This window comes from Rhinatrema bivittatum, chromosome 2 (genome assembly GCF_901001135.1).
Source record: "Rhinatrema bivittatum chromosome 2, aRhiBiv1.1, whole genome shotgun sequence".
NCBI classification, from domain to species: Eukaryota; Metazoa; Chordata; class Amphibia; order Gymnophiona; family Rhinatrematidae; genus Rhinatrema; species Rhinatrema bivittatum.
In genome coordinates this window covers 134,829,046-134,851,423 of record NC_042616.1, presented here as the reverse complement: position 1 = coordinate 134,851,423, position 22,378 = coordinate 134,829,046, and the positions used below count along the sequence as shown (strand labels likewise).

General features: G+C 48.3%; 1 long non-coding RNA gene across 1 annotated transcript; it reads left to right on the top strand.

The window, feature by feature from the left end:
* Positions 1 to 4,274: 4,274 nt before the first annotated feature.
* On the top strand, positions 4,275 to 21,437 carry LOC115086051. Its single transcript, XR_003855037.1, has 3 exons — positions 4,275 to 4,626; positions 4,864 to 4,955; positions 21,085 to 21,437. It is a non-coding gene; the product is annotated as an uncharacterized LOC115086051 (long non-coding RNA).
* The last annotated feature ends 941 nt before the right edge of the window (positions 21,438 to 22,378 follow it).

The window sequence follows — 22,378 nt, the reverse complement described above, 5'->3', positions numbered from 1 at the left end:
ACTAACCACATCCTCTGGCAACAAATTCCAGAGCTTAATTATGCATTGAGTGAAAAAGAATTTTCTCTAATTAGTCTTAAATGTGCTTCTTGCTAACTTCATGGTTTGCCCTCTAGTCCTGCTATTATCCGAAAATGTAAATAACCGATTCTCATCTACTCATTCAAGACCTCTCATGATTTTAAAGACCTCTATCATATACACCCTCAGCCGTCTCTTCTCCAAGCTGAATACCCCTAACCTCTTCAGCCTTTCCTCATAGAGGAGCTGTTCCATCCCCTTTATCATTTTGGTCGCCCTTCTCTGTACCTTCTCCATCACAATTATATCTTTTTTGAGATGTGGCGACCAGAATTGTACACAGTATTCAAGGTGTGGTCTCACCATGGAGCGATACAGAGGCATTATGACATTTTCTGTTTTATCAACCATTCCCTTGCTAATAATTCCTAACATTCTGTTTGCTTTTTTTGACTGCTGCAGCACACTGAGCCGACGATTTTAAAGTATTATCCACTATGATGCCTAAATCATTTTCCTGGGTAGTAGCTCCTAACATGGAACCTAACATCGTATAACTACAGCAAGGGTTATTTTTCCCTATATACAACACCTTGCACTTGTCCACATTAAATTTCATCTGCCATTTGGATCCCCAATCTTCCAGTCTCGCAAGGTCCTCCTGGAATGTATCACAATCTGTTTGTGATTTAACTACTCTGAACAATTTTGTATCATCTGCAAATTTGATTACCTCACTCATCATATTCCTTTCCAGAACATTTATAAATATATTGAAAAGCACTGGTCCTAGTGCAGATCCTTGAGGCACTTCACTGTATACCCTTTTCCACCGAGAAAATTGTCTATTTAACCCTACTCTCTGTTTCCTGTTTTTAACCAGTTTGTAAAGCATGAAAGAACATCGCCACCTATCCCATTACATTTTATTAACCCCTTCAAAAAAGTGAAGCAGATTTGTGAGGAATTACTTGCCTTGGGTAAAGCCATGCTGACTTTGTTTCATTAAAACATGTTTTCCTAATGTTCTGTAATTTTGATCTTTAGAACACTTTCCACTATTTTTCCTGATACTGAAGTCAGGTTCACTGGTCTATAGTTTTCCGGATCACCCCTGGATCCCTTTTTAAATATTGGAGTTGCATTGGCCATCTTCCAATCTTCAGGTACATTGGATGATTTTAATGATAGGTTACACATTTTTACTAATAGTTCTGAAATTTCATTTTTTAGTTCTTTCAGAACTCTGGGGTGTATGCCATCTGGTCCAGGTGATTTACTACTCTTCAGTTTGTCAATCAGGCCTACCTACCACATCTTGGTAGCCCTGATTGGTTCAGTTGATCTGAATCATCATCCATGAAAACCTTCTCCAGAACAGGTATCTCTCCAATATCCTCTTCAGTAAACACTGAAGCAAAGAAATAATTTAATCATTCTGTGATGGCCTTATCTTCTCTAAGTGCCCCTTTAAACCCACTGATCATCCAACGGTCCAACTGATTCCCTTGCAGGTTTTTTGCTTCTGAAATATTTTTTAAAGTTTTTATTGTGAGTTTTGTCTCTATGGACAACTTAATTTCAAATTTTCTCTTAGCCTGACTTATCAATGTCTTACACTTAACTTGCCAGTGCTTATACCTTACCCTATTTTGTTCTGATGGATCCTTCTTCCAATTTTTTAATGAAGATCTTTTGGCTATGCTGGTAATTGTTTTGCCTTCCTTTCACCTTTTTAATGCATGGAATATATCTGGTCTGTGCTTCTAGTATGGTATTTTTTAACAATGCCCATGCCTGTTGCACACTTTTTACCTTTATAGCTGCACCTTCCAGTTTTTTCCATTTTTCTCATTTTGTCAAAGTTTCCTTTTTGAACATTTAGCACTAGAGCTGTGGATTTACATACTGTCTCCCTTCCAGTCATTATTTTAAATTTGATCATATTATGATCATTATTGCTAAGTAGACCCACCAGCGTTACCTCTCTCACCAAGTCTTGCGCTCCACTGAGAATTAGATCTAAAATTGCACCCTCTCTGGTTGGCTCCTGAACCAATTATTCCATAAAGCTGTCTTTTATTCCATCCAGGAACTTTATCTCTCTAGCACGCCCTGATGTTTCACTTCATTGAAATCTCCCATTATTACTGCACTACCAGTTTGGTTAGCTTCCCTAATTTCTCTTAGCATTTCACTGACCTTCTCACCATTTTAGCCAGGTGGACTGTAGTATACTCCTATCACTATTCTCTTCCCCAACACACAAGGGATTTCTACCCATATAGATTCTATTGTACATTTAGTCTCATGCAGAATCTTTATCCTATTGGACTCTATGCCATCTCAGACATAAAGTGCCACCCTGCCACGAAGATTCTCCTTTTCTGTCATTGAGATATAATTTGTACCCCAGTATAGCATGATCCAATTGGTTATCGTCTTACCACCATGTCTCTAAGAGATCAATTAAGTCTATGTCATCATTCACTGCTATGAATTCTAATTCTCCCATCTTACTTCTTAGAATTCTGGCATTAGCATACAAACATTTCAAAGTCAGTTTTTTGTTTGTATTTGCATTTTTCTTTACAGTTGTTAGGGATAAATTGGAATCTTTTAGCTCAGGTGAGTTTTTAATTATAGGCACTTGGACTACTTTTCTTATTAATGGAACCTCTCTGTTGGGATGCCCCTACTTTAATGCTTCATTAGTATACTTTGAAGATACCCTCCCTCCAAACCATGTGCTGCTGAACGACTTGGCTTTCCCCTTTGTTCTAGTTTAAAAGCTGCTCTATCTCCTTTTAAAGGTTAGCACCAGCAGCCTGGTTCCACCCTGGTTAAGGTGGAGCTCTCTGTTATGGAATGTATGTCTCCACACTGAGAACCAGAGAATCAATGCAGGAAAACCTCAAGAGGGATAGTGAAGTGAACCACCCTTTTGTTTCTTCTACCAAGAGAGTCCAGAAAGCAGTTCCAGCTGTGTGAAGGGGGCAGGCAGGAGGACTGGGCCAATCGGGATAGTTCAGGGGAGGGGCCTAGGGCCTATATAAAAGGAACCTTGGGAGAGGTATGGCAGTCTCCCTCGGGAGGTGAGGGTGATGGGGCCTCCCTGTGGAGGGAGCTCATGAAGCAGTGAAGACTGGCCAGACCAGGAATCTCAACCCTGTACAGAAAGAGCAAACTTTGCTGACATTTATTTTCCTTTGGGATTTTATTCTCCCTTGTCTGTTTTGATTCGCTGAAGTTGTGGACCAAGACTAAAAGACTTATAAATGTGCTACCTGGTGAGACAATCAGGTGGTAAGACTGTGTTAAGTCTTGGGCTTCTGTGGCTCCACGGATAAGGGGCTGACAGTGGAAACCAAGTGGATAGGGGGTTCCAGTCCCTAGTCAGGAGAACATAAAAACACAAGAAATTGCCATGCTGGGTCAGACCAAGGGTCCATGAAGCCCAGCATCCTGGTTCCAACAGAGGCCAAACAAGGTCACAAGAACCTGGCATGTACCAAAACACCAAGAAGATCCCATGCTACTGATGTAATTAATAGCAGTGGTGGAAGGGGGAGGGGGTGAGGTGGTATATTCAGAAATAAGAAAAGGGCAGAGCGCATCTACTGGCCTGGGCGGTTACTGCTATTAGGGACTGTCTTGCCTTTTTGCTGTATTTCCCTCCTTGTGTGGGGTTGATCTTTGTTATCTTCTGTTTTCCTTGGCTGGTTGGTTGTGTTTTTGCCAATAAAAATTATTCTGACAAAAAAAAAAATAATAGCAGTGATTATTCCCTAAGTAAACTTGATTAATAGCAGTTAATGGATTTCTGCTGCAAGAACTTATCCAAAACTTTTTTGAACCCAGCTACACTAACTGCACTAACCACATCCTCTGGCAACAAATTCCAGAGCTTAATTGTGCATTGAGTGAAAAAGACTAATAAATTATTATCTGGGGTCACAAAGAGGGATGTGGAATCCATTAGGTGCACTTCCAGAAGAGAGAGACTGGCATCAAACCACAGGACTATAATCACAAAATGGTGTCAGAAGTCGGATTGTGAAATCATCTTCTTGAGCCTCAAGAGCTTGACCAGGCTGCTGAGGGGACTGGAAGGGATCACAAGGAGCAGACCAGGCTGGGGATGAGCCATGGAGAACTCTAGATGCCTGTTTTGTTTTGGTTCCAGTAAGAGTACCTGGGGCTAACCGTACCAGCCGGAAGGAGTGTGGCGCCTCAGGGGCTGGTGTTTATGGTTATGTGCTTGGAGAGGAACTTGGAGCTACAGAGTATGCTGATGTATAAAGGGAAATTTTGTGTAGCTGTCATGCGTGGATACTTTGTCTATTTGGTAAGGTTGATGGGCTAGCAAAGGCGTAAGATGTTGTAGGAAAATCAGTCTGCACTTGGATCTCTTTCCCTTCCTCCATAGGGAGCCAGACTGCAGGGGCAGCTGGTGAATGAAGGACCCAGTAGAAGAGCACCAACCTGCTGGACAAGGGGGCTAAGCTGAGACGGATCGATGGAGGACCAGGGGGTATCGAGGGGAGCAGACCAGTTCTACAGGAGGCGTGGAGAGCTCAACATGCCCGTTTTTGATGGCCTCAGGTAAGTGTACCTAGACTAACTGTACCCTCCGGAGGAAGTGTGGTGGTTCAGGGAGTGTGGGAGATTGTGCTGGGCATGGCATAAAGGACCCAGGTCGGTGAGCCATAGGAGAGCAGAGTGCATGACCCCCAAAATGCAGGCTTTTTCTGACAATCTGGTAAGGGGTTGAGGTTCATGTGGGAGCGGGCCCTGGATGAAATGGTCTACACTTGGATTTTGGTTTTCCTTCCCTTCTAGGATTTCAAGCTGGCCAGAGGATGACTGCCTACAGGAATTAGTGGAAGCTGGATGAGCAGACCATGCTGCAGAAGTAGGATGCAAGCAGCCAGGTTGTTTCAGAAGGCTCGAAGAGTGGTGTTGTCAGAGCTTTGAAGGGACTGGCAAACAAGGATGCCTATAGTCTTCTGAATGGTGGTTACTACCCCCAGCTAAGGAAAACAAAATGGGAGATTGGGCCTTCAGTTAAAAAAACTATTGGACTGGTTTTGCCAAGTATGGAAAACTGTGGATAAAGTGTTGGGGAAAGATGTTTATATTAGGGAACCTTATGGTTCTACTTATAGCCAGAGTGGCAAGGTTAAGAAGCAGGGTTCGCCTGGAGGAGACATTTATATTAAGGTACCCCGGGAAAAGAAAGGAAAAGGGGGGATTTTAGGAACTCACCCTTATGTTGGGGGTGTGCAGTGGGTGAAAGGCATTGGCAAGAGGCTAGTATTATAGATCCTTTGGAAGCTTTGTATAGATGATGGACCAATGGAAGTGATCCTGAGGAGAGGGCTGTACAGAGTTACCTATGTTCTGCTGGTGGAGGCATAGAAACCCCAAGGAAGGAGAAGAGTCCCAGGAGACAGGAAGTGATATGGGGCGAAGAATTGGTCCCCCTCTATGGTCAGCTGCCTAGTAACTCAGCCTCTGAGACAGGGCTATGTCAGGTAGCAGATCCCCAAGGAACAGTAGAGCCAAACTAAAGCTATAAAGGGATCTTAAAAAGGTAATGGGGGAAATGTTCCCTTGTGATTGGTGTGGCCCCGCAGGGACAAGGTACTGCTCCCATAAAAATGGCAGATAAGTGCACTGATAGCATGCCAGGATCTGATTTTAATAAAAAGAGCCAAAGGAAGGCAGGCCAGGAGAAGATAAATATGAGGGAAAGGCCCTTTTCTAAGCATACAATATGGGTTAAGAATGAAGAAGTGGAAGCAGAAGGGCCTGAGGCCATGGTTATGGAACCAGAAGTTAATATGAGGAGTGTAGAGAAAAGGGAAGACCTGAACACATCCCTGGGAGAAGAGGAAAGGAGTGGTGTTCTAGGAGAAGGTTTTAAGTACAAGATGCATGAACAGGGGAGCTATGAAAGGGAAGCTTGCCCTAAGGGCCCTTTAAGAAGTCAGTGTAAGAGAAGGACAGAGGAACAGGTTGTCCTGGAATTACCTCAGCAAATAGGCAATGGGGTTACAGTTAATGGTCTCTTTGGAATGCTAAGAAAAGGGAATAATTATGAGGTGTATGCCATGGAAGGAATATCCCACGTGGTTCCACAAGATAGTAGAGCCAAAAGTCTGAAGGATGATTTTAGGGAACAGGGAATACTAGGGGAGATGGAAGGATTCTTCCCAGGTAGTTCTCTCCCTGAGAAACTAAGTCATAGGACAGGCCTCTATCAGGAAGTAAGTACCCAGCAGGAAGTAGAGCCCCACCTGGAGCCGCAAGGACTCAAGGAAGGGAACCAAGAGTTGGAGGTCCCTCAGGTAGGATTCTTAGGTTGGGTGGCAGGGGTAACCCCCCACAAGGGACAGATCAGACTACCAGGGAAAGGTGGCCATTTTGGATTCCCTGCCGCCAGCTCCTGCGCAGCCAGGCCCTGACTCGAACCTCGATTTTCCACCAGAATTCTCTCCAGTGACTCCCCCAGACCCGGAGCCATAGCCTCCTTCAGCTCAGCCCATGGGAAACCCCCCCTACCCTGGCATTTGCTCCGTCGGGCCCTCCCCCTGGTCCTTTTTCCACTGATTCATTTTATTGTTACACCAGTGCATATTTGGCCAGCATGAGCCACCAGCAGGGCTCTGCTGCGGGGCCTCTACCTCCCAAAGTAATTCGTTGGTCATATCCAGGCTATGGTCAGCTTTCTGGATCCCAGGATGATGTGGGGATCTCCCAATCGGGGGGGTACGCTAGGAGCCAGTCAGCCCCTGGCCCCCCTGGAGCAGGGGGACAGCAGCCACCTCCCAGGATACGGGTAGTACCACCTGTATCCACTCCAGATGATCCAGACACAGATGACTATTCTTCTCCCTTGCAGGTGGAAGGGGATGACCCAAGGGTCCTGCGTCTCTTTCAAAGGGACAATTTGGACCCCCTGATTCCTCATGACCTAGCTGAGCTGGGCATATATACCCCACCAGACCCTCCTGCTCCTACTGCATCATCCCGGAAGGGCGACCCGCTCCTCGCCGGTCTGCACCCTCCTTTTCGAACTTTCCCTTTCCATCCAATGCTACTGCAACTGTTGACTAGAGAATGGGATTCGCCAGAGTCTTCTCTCAAGGTGGGCAGAGCTATGGAGCTCCTGAGGGTCCCTAAAGTGGACACATCTTGTCGGCGGTTACGAAACACACCACAATTCCAGTTACTGGTGGAACAGCCCTAAAGGATCTGCAGGACTTCCTCAAATGAATTTTTGAGGTGTCTGCTCTGGGGGTCCGGGCTGCCGTCTGCAGCTCTCTCATGCAGTGAGCAGGGCTTCGTTGGCTACAGCAACTGCTCAGTGCCCAGTATTTGCCGCCCGAGGAAGCTCAGCAGGCTGAGCAACTGGAAGCAGTCATGGCATATGGGGCGGACACTCTTTATGACCTCCTACGGGTCTTTGCCATACAATTCCCTGTGGGTTTAGGTCGCAGCACTTGGGGCTCTGGTTCATCATCAGGAGACAGCTCCTCTTTCGGCACATCTGGATATCGTCCGATTCTTCAAAGGAGTAAAGCATGTCAGGCCACCGATTCACCTCCTCTGTCCTTTGTGGAGTCTCAACTTGGTCCTTCAGGTGCTCACCGGCCTGCCCTTTGAGCCTTTGTGAAGCGCATCTCTCAAGGATCTCACCCTCCAGGCAGCCTTTCTTGTGTCCATTTACTCTGCATGCCAGATCTCGGAGTTACAGGCTCTATCCTGCAGAGGACCTTTTCTCCGTTTTACAGACTCTGGGGTGTCCCTGTCCACAGTGCCCTCCTTCTTGCCTAAGGTGGTTTCACGTTTTCATCTGAATCAGTCGGTGGAACTTCCTTCCTTCGCCGCCGAGGATCGGCTGGAACTTCGGAGACTGGATGTCATGCGGGTTCTTATTCGATATCTGGAGGTCACCAATGAGTTTCGCTTATCGGACCATCTGTTTGTTCTCTGGAGCAGTCCCAGGCACGGCCATCAGGCGTCCAAAACCACGATCGCGCGCTGGATGAAGGATGCCATTGCCTCAGTGTATATTGGGGTCGGCCGTCGCCTTCTGGACGGCATCAAGGCTCATTCACTCTGTGCTCAAGCAACCTCCTGGGCTGAGAGTCAATCTGTCTCATCGCAGGAGATATGTAGAGCTGCTACATGGAAATCATTGCATACCTTTGCACGGCACTATTCCTTGAATCTACAACCTCCTGGGTTTGGCTCCTTTGGCGACCAGGTCCTTCGAGCCGGGCTATCCGGGGCCCAACCTACATAGGAAGATTTGGACATCCCACTGTCTGGATTGATCCGGGTACATACAGGGAAAAGAAAATTATTCCTTACCTGCTAATTTTTGTTCCTGTAGTACCACGGATCAGTCCAGACTCCCACCCTCAGAATCATGGGTTTGGGATAGCGGCTCTCCTTACCAGAATCTGTTTTCCTATCTGCTCTCTGCTCTTATTACTGTTCTTACCATTTGGTTCATGTTGCAAGTTTTTTGCCTGTTGGCATGTTTCTTCCAAAATTTTGATGTGGTTCATATGTTGAGTATTTTATACTGATTCCTTGATCCATCCAAACGTTTTTTTTCTTGCTTTGATATTCTTAATACTGAAGGGACAGCTTATAAGAGGCCAGCCTTTGAGTTTTGCTCTGACTCCACCTGCTGGAAGGGGGACATAACCCACTGTCTGGACTGATCTGTGGTACTACAGGAATGAAAATTAGCAGATAAGGAATACTTTTCTTTTAGCAATAGTAGTCCAGAAGAAAGTAAAAGTAGAGCTAGAACTGGAGGAAGCCTTGCAATTGGTAAAGCAGGAAACAGAGGAGAGGCACACTTTGAATCTGATAATCACAGATTTTCTTAGCCTTCATACAGCAACCTGGGAAGAGGTGGAATGCCTCTGTAGGGAGTTAATGGAAGCCCACAGGGTCAAATGTGAGGCTGAGGCAAAGAAGGTAAGCAACCTACAGGACGCATAGCAGGTAAACCTAGAATTACGCCAGAAAGGAGAGGTTTCCATTAGCCGAGAGGAAATTAGCCGAGAGGGAAAGAAAAGATATGTAAGTGTTACGTTCTGTATGTCTTGAACTAAAGTGGGCTCTTGTGTTGTGGCGAGTGTAGGCTCCGCCCACAGGGAGGAGCCCTGTGGGCTCTCGCCACAACAGGCGGGGTCTCAGCAGTGAAAGACAACAGAGTATTAGTTTTATTATACAGCCAATGAAGAATCTTGTAAGCAGTCAGGGCAGTGAGTTTGACTCGTAGGCTGGTCCAAGAAATGGAGCAGACGATACCTTATCTAGGCGTGGCTTTGTACAGTAGGTCCAGAGGTGTTCACAGGAACAGGATAGCCGGTAGATGGGGAACAAAGCACAAGCCAGCGGTTCCAATGTAAGCCCATGAACGGGATGACCCGAGGAACTGTGCCACAAAGGTAGAGATGGGGTGCTGTACTCACACTGATCCAGAGCATAGGTAGTTGTAGGTATCAAGGAGAACTGGAGTTGGAAGGCGAGATCCTCCAATATGATGCGACTGCTCACTGGAGAAAAGCAAGACAGAGAAATGGTCCTCCGAGGTGCGGATAGCCTAGAGTGCAGAATAGGCCCCCCAAGGAGCGGGTACCTGAACCACTCTGTCGGACAGTGAGGCGAAGTCCCAGTAGGAAGGAACTAGCAAGGAAGTCAGCTGGGGGATATATACGATATGCGGATGACGTCATGCGGTGGGAGACGCTCCCGAGGTTCCCGCCATGACATCCTTAAAGGTGGTTTAGGCACGTGCGTGCCTAGAGAAACCCGGATGCAAGATGGCTGCTGGGAGTGCCCACGCCTGTCCCGGGCACACCAAGGAGGTCATTATGAGGAAGTAGAGGCTGCCCTCTGTCCCAGACTTGGAGTTGTGAGGAGAAGAGAGGTAAGCTTGAGAGGTCGCAGCTGCCTGCGACTGATGGGCGCAACAGTAGGTTAGTGTGGGAAAAAGATGAGGCAAAAAGAGGAGGTTGGCCAATTGGTACAGAGTTTACAGGCCCAAATTAAAATTCATCAGCAGGATTTAGAAATAGAAAAGGCCAAGGGACACCAATCTTCAGCTCAAAAATTAGAGACCCCATTAGAGGAGCAAGGGATGTCAATCAGATCTGTTGGGCAGGTTGAGGAATTGGTAGAGGGTGCACAACAATCAGATTTCCCTACTGGCAGCTGCATACGAGTTTAGATGGGATCTGAAATGTTAGCTTCGTGGACCCTTGGGCCGATCGGAACTAGAAGATGGAATGCCTTAGAGAGGTTGTGACACCGGTTCCAATCGGGAGGCGGCGAAGGCGGGCTCGCGGACAGCTGAGGGGAAGACACGAAGAGCCCTATGCGACCAAGGGCCAGGAGAAGAGGCTGACCTGGTGGAAGAGGATCTTCACCCTGGAAGCCGGTACTCCCCCGAGAGGAGCTCGTAAGAGTCCGGCTGCTGGGACTTAGGAGATTCACCCTGGAAGCCGGTGTCCCCCCGGGAGGAGCCCGTAGGAACCCGGCCGCTGGGACTTAGGAGATCTCTACTGACGGAGTCGTCGCTCACCAGGCCAGGGTCAGGTGCCGGAGGGTCGTCGTCAGCCAGTCCGAGTCCAGAGCCAGAGGATCGTCGTCAACCTGTCCGAGTCAAGAGCCAGAGGAGTACCGTAAGCCAAACCGAGTCAAGAACCAGAAAATCACCGAAGCCAAACTGAAGTCAGGAACCAGGGAGAACCACAAGCCAATCCGAAGTCGAAACCAGAAGATCAAGTGAGGAGCAGGAACACAGCAACTGGGAGCAGGATGAACCTGGGAACCTCGTTGTAAGGCCCTGAGGAGAGGGACTGCAGGGCTTAAGTAGCCCAGTCGCGTCTGACATCACTGGAGGGAGGAGGCAGGATCCCCGCGTCTGGCCCTTTAAATCTCTGGCCGAGACGCGCGCGTGCCCCTAGGGGGTGGAGCCAGCCGCGGCAGGATGCCGGCTGCTCCGTCGGCGCGGAAGCAGCACGGAGGAAGCGGAGGCAGGCCCGGGCGCCGCGTGGGGACGCCGGGAGCGCGGCGGTACGGGCCCCCGGAGGCCCGGGAAGGGCTGGGAAGGAGCGGAACCCCGCAGAGGTGAGCGGAGCGGCCGGGGCCGACCCGGAGCCGCAACAGTACCCCCCCCTTACACCCCCTCCCGGGGGGTCGCGGTCTGTCTGGATGTCGGAGGTGGAACTGCCGAAGAAGGTCCTTATCCAGGATGTGGGAAGAGGGCTCCCAAGAATTTTCCTCCGGGCCGTATCCTTCCCAAGACAGTAGGTACTCCCAGCGGTGGCGACGGCACCGGACATCCAAGACCTCTTTTACCGTGTAGATGACATCCGGATCTGAGGACACATTGGAGGGCACTGGCGGGGAAGCTCAAAATCGAGAGAGCACCAGCGGTTTGAGGAGGGACACGTGGAAGACATCATGGATCCTAAGCAAGGAGGGCAGCCGCAATCTATAGGATACAGCCCCTATGCGTTCGGCCACCGGAAAGGGTCCAATGTAATGAGGTGCTAGTCTCATGGAGGGAGTCCGCAGTTGAATGTGCTTAGTACTTAGCCATACCCTCGTCCCGGGTAAGAATACCGGAGCGGGCCGTCGCGACCGATCTGCATACGCCTTGAAGCGAGCTGTAGTGCTGCGGAGCTTCTCCTGAGTGGTAATCCAGAGGTGGTGAAGCTGGCTAGCTGTTAGCTGCGCTGCCGGAGAGGTGACGGTCACCGGTAATGGCAGTGGGGGTCTTGGGATTCTCCCATAAACTAGCTGAAAGGGGGACTGTAGCGTAGCGGAGTGCTTGTGGCGATTGTAAGAAAATTCCGCCCAGGGAAGGAGAGAGACCCAGTTGTCTTGGAGCTCATCTACAAAAGCTCGGAGAAAGGTCTTAAGAGATCGGTTGGTCCGCTCCACTTGGCCGTTACCCTGGGGATGAAATGCCGTGGTGAAATCCAACTGTATCCCAAACGTTTTGCATAATGCCCTCCAGTACTTAGCCGAAAATTGGGGACCGCTATCCGAAGCGATATGCGAGGGCAGTCCATGTAATCGGAAAATATGCTGGACAAATAGGTCAGCCAGCTCAGGAGCCATAGGTAGCTTGGGTATAGGGATGAAATGTGCCATCTTTGAAAAGCGGTCAACCGTGACCCAAATTACAGTTTTCCCCTCAGAGGGAGGCAACTCCACCACAAAGTCGGTGGATAGGTGGGACCACGGTTCAGTGGGGATAGGGAGCGGCTGGAGTAGGCCCCATGGGCGTCCCGGTGGCGGTTTTTGCTGAGCACATGTGGGACAAGACTGAACATAGTGCCGGACATCCTCCTTCACTCGTGGCCACCAATAGAACTCAGTGAGCAACTCAAGGGTTCGAGAAATCCCAGGATGGCCAGCCGTCAAGGAGTCATGCGCCCATGCCAGGACCTTCCTCCGGGAATGGATTGGAACCACCGTCCTCCCCTCAGGTCCTAAGTCCGTGGCTGCCAGTAGGACTTTAGCTGGGTCTAATATGTACTGAGGGGTCTCCGTTGCGTCATCAACCTCTGTGGTGAGGGAGAGAGCATCCGCCCGGACATTCTTGGCTGCGGGTCGGTAGTGAAGCGAGAAGTCGAACCGACTAAAAAAGAGGGACCAGCGGGCCTGTCGTGGATTGAGCCTCTGAGCATGAGATAAGTACTGCAGATTCTTATGGTCGGTATATACTATGATCGGATGTTGGGCTCCCTCCAACCACTGCCGCCATTCCTCGAACGCTAACTTTATGGCCAACAGCTCCTTGTCTCCAATCCCGTAATTCTTCTCTGCCGGTGAAAACTTGCGGGAGAAGTATGAGCAAGGCCGGGTCTTGCCGGTCGGAGAGGTTTGGAGCAGCACCGACCCTACCGCGACATCAGAAGCATCCACCTCTACTATAAACTGACGTAGAGGGTCAGGATGCCGGAGACAGGTATCCTGTAGGAAAGCCTCCTTGAGATCCCGGAAGGCCTGCGTAGCAGCGGGAGACCAGTTTCGTGCATCCGCGCCCTTCCGTGTGAGGGCCGTCAGGGGGGCTACCAGGCTGGAGTAGTGCGGGATAATTGGCGGTAGAAGTTAGAGATCCTAAGAACCGCTGAAGCGCTTTCACTCCCGATGGTTGCGGCCAACCCTTGATGGCGCTCACCTTGTCCGGGTCCATGCGGAAGCCTGTAGAGGAGATGATATATCCTAGGAAGGGCAGCGATTCCTGTTCGAACTGGCACTTCTCTAGTTTAGCGTACAGACGGTTCTCCCTCAGTTTCTGTAGAACTTGCCGCACGTGCTGTCGATGTGTCTCGAGATCCTGGGAATATATCAAGACATCATCCAGGTATACGATGACGAAGGTGTACAGAAAGTCGCGGAGAACCTCGTTCATCAGATTCTGGAATACAGCTGGGGCGTTACAGAGACCAAACGGCATAACCAGATATTCGTAATGGCCGTCCCTGGTGTTAAACGCGGTCTTCCACTCGTCCCCTGGGCGTATGCGAACAAGATTATAAGCCCCTCTGAGGTCCAATTTGGTGAACACACGAGCCCCTTGGAGGCGGTCCAGCAGTTCCGGGATCAGAGGCAAGGAGTAACGGTCCCGGCGAGTGATTTGATTCAAGCCCCGATAATCAATACAGGGGCGAAGAGACCCGTCTTTCTTCCCTACGAAGAAAAACCCGGCCCCGGCCGGGGATTTGGATGGTCTGATGAAACCCCGATCCAAGTTTTCCTTAATATAGGCTGACATAGCTTGGGTTTCCGGCAGAGACAGGGGGTAGACTCTCCACGGGGCGGTGTGGTTCCTGGTAGTAAATTAATTGCGCAATCAAAGGGTCGGTGCTCCGGGAGTAATTCTGCCTTTTCCTTAGAGAAGACATCCTGAAAGGCATGGTACTGCGGAGGTACCGTTAACGGGGCTGTGCAGAGTGATATGGGTTGCAGCGGACGTGCGGGAAGGCAATGACGGTGGCACGCAGAACTCCAGGAGGTAATCTGAAGGGACCTCCAATCAATCACCGGAGAGTGTTCCCTAAGCCAGGGCAGGCCCAGGATGACTGGGTGGATGGATTTTTCAAGAATAAGAAACGAGATTTCCTCCTGGTGGAGGGCTCCCACCTGAAGCTTCAGAGGGCTGGTGCAAGTGGATATTATACCAGGAAGTGGGTTCCCTTGAATAGAAGAAACCCGCACAGGCGGTTCTTGCGGGCAAACCTCGAGCTGTAGCTGTTGTACCAGCTCCTGGAGGACGAAATTCCCCCCGGACCCAGAGTCGAGTAAGGCTAGGGTATCAAAGCCTCCCTCCGGAAGACACAGGCGTACCGGAACGGTACATGGGGAGCGGGGTGAAAATGTTGCCTAGAGTCAACTCCCCGCTGAGCTCTAGGTTCGGGCGTTTCCCGGACGCTCGGTACAGCGGGCCAGAAAATGCCCCTGGCCCCCGCAGTAAGACACAGTCCCTGGGTACGGCGGCGTCTGCGTTCCTCAGAAGATAGAGGACCACGGCCTAACTGCATGGGTTCCTCGGTTGATGGAGTGGTGGCTGCAGGCGGTGACGACCGGACTCGAGGCGGAGTGAGTGATCCTGCGGGTAGTTTGCCCCTGAGTAGGCCGTCGCTCTCGGAACCGACGCTGAATTCGTCGGTCTATGCGCCCAGCTAGTTCAATGAGCTCTTGAAGGTCGTCGGGCAGGTCACGACCGGCGAGCTCGTCCTGGAGACGAGGAGAGATGTCTTCCATGAAGATGCCATGCAGGCTGTCGGTCCCCCAGGCCAGCTCAGTGGCCAGGGTCTGGAACTCTGTGGTGTAGTCCTCTAGGGACCGATTGCCCTGCCGTAGCTGAAGCAGTTCAGAAGCAGCCGTGGAGGCCCGGGAAGGCTCATCGAAGACTCTGCGGAAGGCTTTGACAAACTGAACCAGGTTATTCAGGCGGGAATCCTGACGTTCCCAGAGGGCCGAAGCCCAAGACAAAGGTCTCCCATCCAGGAGGGAGATTATAAAGGTCGTCTTGACTCGATCCGTAGGGAATTGTGCGGGTAGTAGATCAAAGCGGATGTAGCATTGATTGAGGAACCCCCGACACGCCTTCGGATCCCCTGAGTACCGGGATGGAGCAGGCATCTGTACGGGAGCGACGGAGTCTGGATTGGCCTGAGACGTAGACGCCCGGGAACTTGCTGCGGAGGCTCCATCAACGCGATCTGCCAGACGTTGTACTGTCGACATCAGCGTGTCGAGGCAGATCTGTTGCTGCTGCAACTTCTAGGCTAAGCCTGGAATAGCCTTGAGGCCGGCAAGGTCCGCCGGGTCCATGGCCTTGCAATCTGTTAGCTTCGTGGACCCTTGGGCCGATCGGAACTAGAAGATGGAATGCCTTAGAGAGGTTGTGACACCGGTTCCAATCGGGAGGCGGCGAAGGCGGGCTCGCGGACAGCTGAGGGGAAGACACGAAGAGCCCTATGCGACCAAGGGCCAGGAGAAGAGGCTGACCTGGTGGAAGAGGATCTTCACCCTGGAAGCCGGTACTCCCCCGAGAGGAGCTCGTAAGAGTCCGGCCGCTGGGACTTAGGAGATTCACCCTGGAAGCCGGTGTCCCCCCGGGAGGAGCCCATAGGAACCCGGCCGCTGGGACTTAGGAGATCTCTACCGACGGAGTCGTCGCTCACCAGGCCAGGGTCAGGTGCCGGAGGGTCGTCGTCAGCCAGTCCGAGTCCAGAGCCAGAGGATCGTCGTCAACCTGTCCGAGTCAAGAGCCAGAGGAGTACCGTAAGCCAAACCGAGTCAAGAACCAGAAAATCACCGAAGCCAAACTGAAGTCAGGAACCAGGGAGAACCACAAGCCAATCCGAAGTCGAAACCAGAAGATCAAGTGAGGAGCAGGAACACAGCAACTGGGAGCAGGATGAACCTGGGAACCTCGTTGTAAAGCCCTGAGGAGAGGGACTGCAGGGCTTAAGTAGCCCAGTCGCGTCTGACGTCACTGGAGGGAGGAGGCAGGATCCCCGCGTCTGGCCCTTTAAATCTCGGGCCGAGACGCGCGCGTGCCCCTAGGGGGCGGAGCCAACCGCGGCAGGACGCCGGCTGCTCCGGCGGCACGGAAGCAGCACGGAGGAAGCGGAGGCAGGCCCGGACGCCGCGTGGGGACGCCAGGAGCGCGGCGGTTCGGGCCCCCGGAGGCCCGGGAAGGGCTGGGAAGGAGCGGAACCCCGCAGAGGTGAGCGGAGCGGCCGGGGCCGACCCGGAGCCGCAACATGAAAAGGTGGAAGAAATAGTGTATGCAGTTTGAACGCAGAGAGAAAATAATGCAGCTTATGAGAAACCTCCAGGAAATAGGGGTAGAGTTGATAAAGATGGAGAAGGAAGTTGGAGAGGTAGCTCAGGTTGTTTCCACATTAAAGATAGACTTGCAAGAACTGCCAATACCACTGCTAGGGTATAGAACAGTGGTCCTTAAGAGAGTAGGAGAACCCCAGGGTAGAGATGGGACATACGAGAAGGAACTTGGGAGGAAAGCCAAAGATTACCAAGGCTTTCAGCTTAAGACTGTGTTATCAAATAAGGAAAATACATCTACTGAGGTCACACAACCTGGGGTCTCTGGCTGGAATAGAAAGGACCAGAGTGGGGGGACGTTTGAAAGGACAGAACTGAAAACTATGGAGGGCTATAGAAGAGTCAGGTTAAATAGGTGGAGAATAGATGAGGCCACTGCATATAAAGTGTTTTTATGCATTCTACTCGGGGGCTGGAACCTCGATGGATGACCGCGAGGTTCCTCAACAAAGGGGGGTGGAATGTGATGGAGTGTATGTCTCCACACTGAGAACCAGAGAATCAATGGGGGAAAAACTCAAGAGGGGAGGGTGAAGAGAACCACATTTTTGTTTCTTCCACTAACAGAGTCAAGAAAGCAGTTTCAGCTGTGCAAAGGGGGCAGGCAGGACGACTGGGCCAATCGGGATAGTTCAAGGGAGGGAACCTCGGGAGAGCTACGGCAGTCTCCCTTAGGAGGTAAGGGCGATGGGGTCTCCTTGTGGAGGGACCAGGAATCTCGACCCTCTAGAGAAAAGAGCAAGGTTTGCTGACATTTATTTTCCTTTGGGATTTTGTTCTCCCTTGTCTGTTTTGATTTACTGAAGTTGTGGACCAAGACTAAAAGACGTATAAATGTGCTACCGGGTGAGACAACCAGGTAGTAAGACTGTGTTAAGTCTTGGGCTTCTGTGGCTCCACAGATAAGGGGCTGACAGTGGAAACCAGGTGGAGAGGGGGTTCCAGACCCTAGTCAGGAGAACACCTGAGAGTTGAAATTATTATCTGGAGTCACAAAGAGGGATGTGGAACCCATTAGGTGCACTTCCAGAAGAGAGAGACTGGTATCAAGCCACAGGACTGCATCACACCAGCCCTTTGGAAAAGACTCCCCCGTTCCCCAGTTCCTTAAAAAACTGAATCTCTCTTCCCTGCATCATCACCTCATCCATGCATTGAGACTCCAGAGTTGGACCTGCACATGGAACAGGGAGCATTTCAGAGAATGCCACCCTGGAGGTTCTGGTTTTCAGCTTTCTACCTAAGAGCCTACACTTGGCTTCCAGAACCTCCCTCCCACATTTTCCTGTGTCGTTGGTGCTCACATGTACCTCCCCAGCACTGTCTAAAAGTGGGATCTAAAATACAATGGTCATCAAGGAAATCTGTCAACTATTTCAGTGCTAAAAATTCTTGGACCTTAACTACATAAGGAAGTGAAGAGACTGGTTTGTAGTTGGACAGATTTTGTTGATTGGGACCTTTTTTTTTTTTTTTTAAAGGGGTCTAAACACTGCTCTTGTCAAAGAATATGGATCCACTCCTTCAGCCAAGGAATGATTTATAATTTGTGCTAAAGGAGGAGTTACTTACAGGACAATTTTAAAAGTATTGCTTGCACAAAAATTCCCACACACATGTACATGGGCCACGCACAAGTAATACGGATTTTAAAAAGCCACAAAATATCTGTGTATGTACATGGTCGTGCATGACATAACATAGTGACACATACATAGTAGTGATGGCAGAAAAGGAGCAAATGGCTTCTATTGTTTTCTGTGATTTTATGAGTGTAAATTGCAAACCGCTCTGAACGGTTTCTTAGAAGTTGTGGTCTACAATATTTTAAAATAAATAAATGTTCCATCCAGTCTGCCCAGCAAGCTTAAGGTAGTAACTGCCAGTCTGTGCAGGTTACTCCCATATGCCTCTTAAGTGTAGTAACTGTCGCTCTGTTCAGTTATCCCCAAACCTTATGATACCCATAGAAACTTCAGTTAGTAACATTTCTTACTGGGTGATGAGCTTTCTTGAAAATTCATAGTGTTGCTTGATGTGCTTTGCTTATGGGCTTGGCCGTAGAAGCAGTCCTGTGCTTTTTCCCTTACATCTTCGTATTAGTATCTCAGACCATAGAAGTCAGGGCTTCTTGGTTGCAGTTTGAATCCAATTTCCCTTTTCCCCTGCCATTGAAGCGGGGAGCAATGTTTCAGTTGCATTTAAAGCATCAAGACGTATTGGTTAAAGGTAGTAATCTCCATGCTTTCTGCTAAGGGTAGTAACTGCCACAATAGCAAGTTACCCCCATGCACGCTTTCTTCATTTTCTTTACGACTTGGCCGCAGAAGCAGTCTTGTGCCTTTTCCCTTATGTCTGTGTATCGGTATCTAAAACCAATTCCTCTTTTCCCCCTCCTGTAAGAGCAGAGAGCATCTGTTAAAGGTAGTAACCGCTGCACCAACAACTTACCCCCTTGCACGCTATCCATTTCTGTCCTCTCACCATCTAAGCAGGGAGCAATAAGTGAGAGGAATAAGGGGGCGGGAAAAGTAGCAGGGAATGGGTATTCCAGGGCAGGACCGAATCTTACATGTGTAACTCTGAATTAAAAGCGAAACCTACAGTGCACGCATATCTTGGATATCCATGTAACTTTACTGCTGCTCCTGATAAGGAGGAAGTCTGTAGATCTCAAATTTTAGGGCTTATAGGACAGGGTGAGTGGAACGGGTCAACTGGGCAGCGTGCAAGATGAAGAATCAGAGGGGTCTGAAACAACTCGCTATCAACTGGACAAACTGGTGGACTAATTGGAAAACTGAGAATGTACCTTGTGCGAAAATATTTTTAAATTCGCTGACCTATGTGCATAAAAGCCGACATTATCCTATGGAAGGCACACATGTGCTAGCTGGGCTTGAGTAACTGCTTAAAATTAGGAGCATACTTAGGTGCGGTTGGTGCATTTTAAAACATACGCACACATGTGCGCACAGGTTTAAAAATTCTAGTGTATCCTTGCTCGTGCGACAATAAGTACGTGTATGGGGGCACGCGCGCTTGTTTAATAAAATTGACCCCGAACTCTCTTAGCACTTTAAAGCAGTGGCATCATAAATATTCAATGGACAGAAGGAATTGTTAACCTTTGAGATAGCCTTAACAGTGTCAGATGTGGAAATAACCTCAGATGATGACCGACGAACATTGCTCTGTTCTAGAGGGTTAGAGATCCAAGATGGAATGGTGGCAAACAAAACCGACAGATTTGCTATTTTACACATGAAAAAGTCCATGAATGCATCAAAAACATATCAAGTGCATTGGAGACCAAGTTTTATTAATTTAATTAACATACTCTATAATTATTTGATGTTTTGTGAACCGTTTTGGTCAATATTCATTGTGAAAGATGATATAGAAATGCTTTTAAATAAATAAATACATAAATGTTTTGCGCAATTCTAACCACCATGTTCGTTACCCTTGGCTAAGGCAGTGATATGTGATTCAATGTTCAATGTAGAATTCATAGGAATTTCTAGATTCTGAACCTCAACTTATATGGCATCTGAAAATCATTTTAATGTGTCACCCACCCCAGTGGGTGAGTGACATTAAAAACGCATTTTAATTAAAATGCGACCAACCCTCAATACATCTATGTCCTGGCTCCAGTATGGTGTCTTGCACTTCCTTGTGGCTTCCAGCATGGATCCTGGAGTCCTGGCTCTGCTCTACATTCTGTAGCTGACTAGAGACACGCCCAGGAACTATCAAGCTTTGTAGGGCCTGAGGACAGGTAGTCCTGTGCACAATTTGATTACATAAGCACCACTTAAGTATATAAGGAAGCCCAGTTTACTTCACACCTGCCTCAGCAACAAGTTCTGTTAGCTCTGTACTTGAGTACTCAACTCCTTCTTTTCCTGTTTCTGACTTTGCTCTGCTTGCCACCTGCCCTGGCCTTGGTATAGTTCTCCTCTTTGAGAAGCACTCCACCTGCCCTGACCCTTCCCTGTCTAACTTCATTGCTTCCTTGCTTCTGCACACCAATTCCTGCTGTCGGCTGCCATCTGTTAGCGCCAGATCTGCTTGCAGATCAGGCAGTGCCAGTCTGACAGTGGCCCAAAGGGTTCATTCACATCTCAGCCCATGACAGGCCTGAAAGGACTGGAGCAGTAGCTGGAGGGCTACTCCATTACAGTCATCTAGAACAAGGCCAAGAAATGGTACAGGTGCTGTCTCTCTTTTAACCAAAAAATTGTTTTGGAAGGATTAATGCAGAGCAGAATTTTTTACATCCATTGACTCAATGCCTTAAGACAATTCTGCTATGATGGAAATTGGGTGCGGTTTGGGAAGGGATACAGGGGGGAGGGAGGGTTGAATTTTCTTCTCTTTTTGACATACTAGCCTACTTTTGGTTTGAAAATGTTAAAATGTAAAAACATGCTTATGTGTAGTGTATTTTAGAAACCACTATGTGCTACATGTTTGATTGTATCATGGTTTTCAATAATAATAATCAGTTTCAACATTCAAATCAGTACAGCATTTTCTACACACTTAAGTTGATTTATAACACTTAATGAAAATGAAACTTAGCCCTTAATACTTAACCTCCTCATGGTGACTTTTCTCTTGCCTAACTGCTTTTTCTTGTATGTACAGGATCCACACTACTTACTCATTTAACATTGTTTGAGGAGTCCTCCACAGTAGAAGGATCAGGCAAGATGGATTTCATAGACCTCCCTAGAATCTTAATATTAATCTAGCAAGGACTGTTCTCTTTCTGGCAAGCCCAATGCTTTCAGGCATCAGAAATGTGTCTGCACACAAGACCTCCAACCTTCACAAAGCAAGCTCCACACCCTAACAATGCGGAACAGTTCCCCTTCATTCAACACAACGAGGTTGACCAGCTGTTTTACATCTGCCTCTGTAAAATATGGACTGTGGGCTCTGGAAGCCATTTTGCCAATGTCTTCACACATTGCTGAAAGCAGAATTGGTACTCATGTAACCGGCCTGATGTGAATTTTATTCATGAAGTCCGGTATAGAAATATATATTAAATAAATAAATAAATAAATAAATGTAACATATGTGCCTACTTTTGCAAACATACACGTGCTTTTGGGGATGGCAATATGGATATTTTATAAAATGTGCACCTGTCACTGCACAGTTTATAGAATACATATATAACTGTATCTATTTTCACTTATACTCTTTTATGAGCTGACATACACACTGTTGAAAATTACCCTCTACATACATATTTTTTCTAGAATTCTAGTAGCCATATTCATTCTGGATAAACCTGAATTCTTGTACGTTATGAAACATTTTCAAGGACTAAAGATAATCACACAAACTTTTAAACCCTTTACTTCCAAAGAATAAAAATATTTGATCTTTCATCACTGGCTATCAGTTATGTCTGCTGATTCCGTCTGTATGTTAGTGCACTGAATTGCTACCATCACATTCTGTCTTCAGAGCTGTGATTTAGCACTTACTTGTCAACCCTCAGCTACATAGAGCTGCCTTTTAGGAAAGAACGTATGCACCAATAGTTTTCAATAACTTGGAATGACCATTTGTCTCCTGGGCATAAGGAACAAGAATGTATTCTGATTTCCTTGTTGCTAATGAGCTGGAACCAAGCACACAAACTACAATTAATACTTCTGTTCTGAAGCTCATAGTCTGGAATGTAACAAGGAAAATAAAATTCCAGTGAAGACTAAAATAAAGAAAGAAGGATTAACTATTAGAGAATGATATGCAAATCTTTATGATCAGAAAATGACATGTTATCTTAAAATGAGTTCAAAGCATATTTACCTAAGTTAAATATTTTCAACTGCATCACAGTCTTCTAATGTGTACAATAGCTCTCTGGAAATTGAACTCTGACCTGTTTTTCTTAGCAAAAAACCCCCCAGTCATGTTCCTT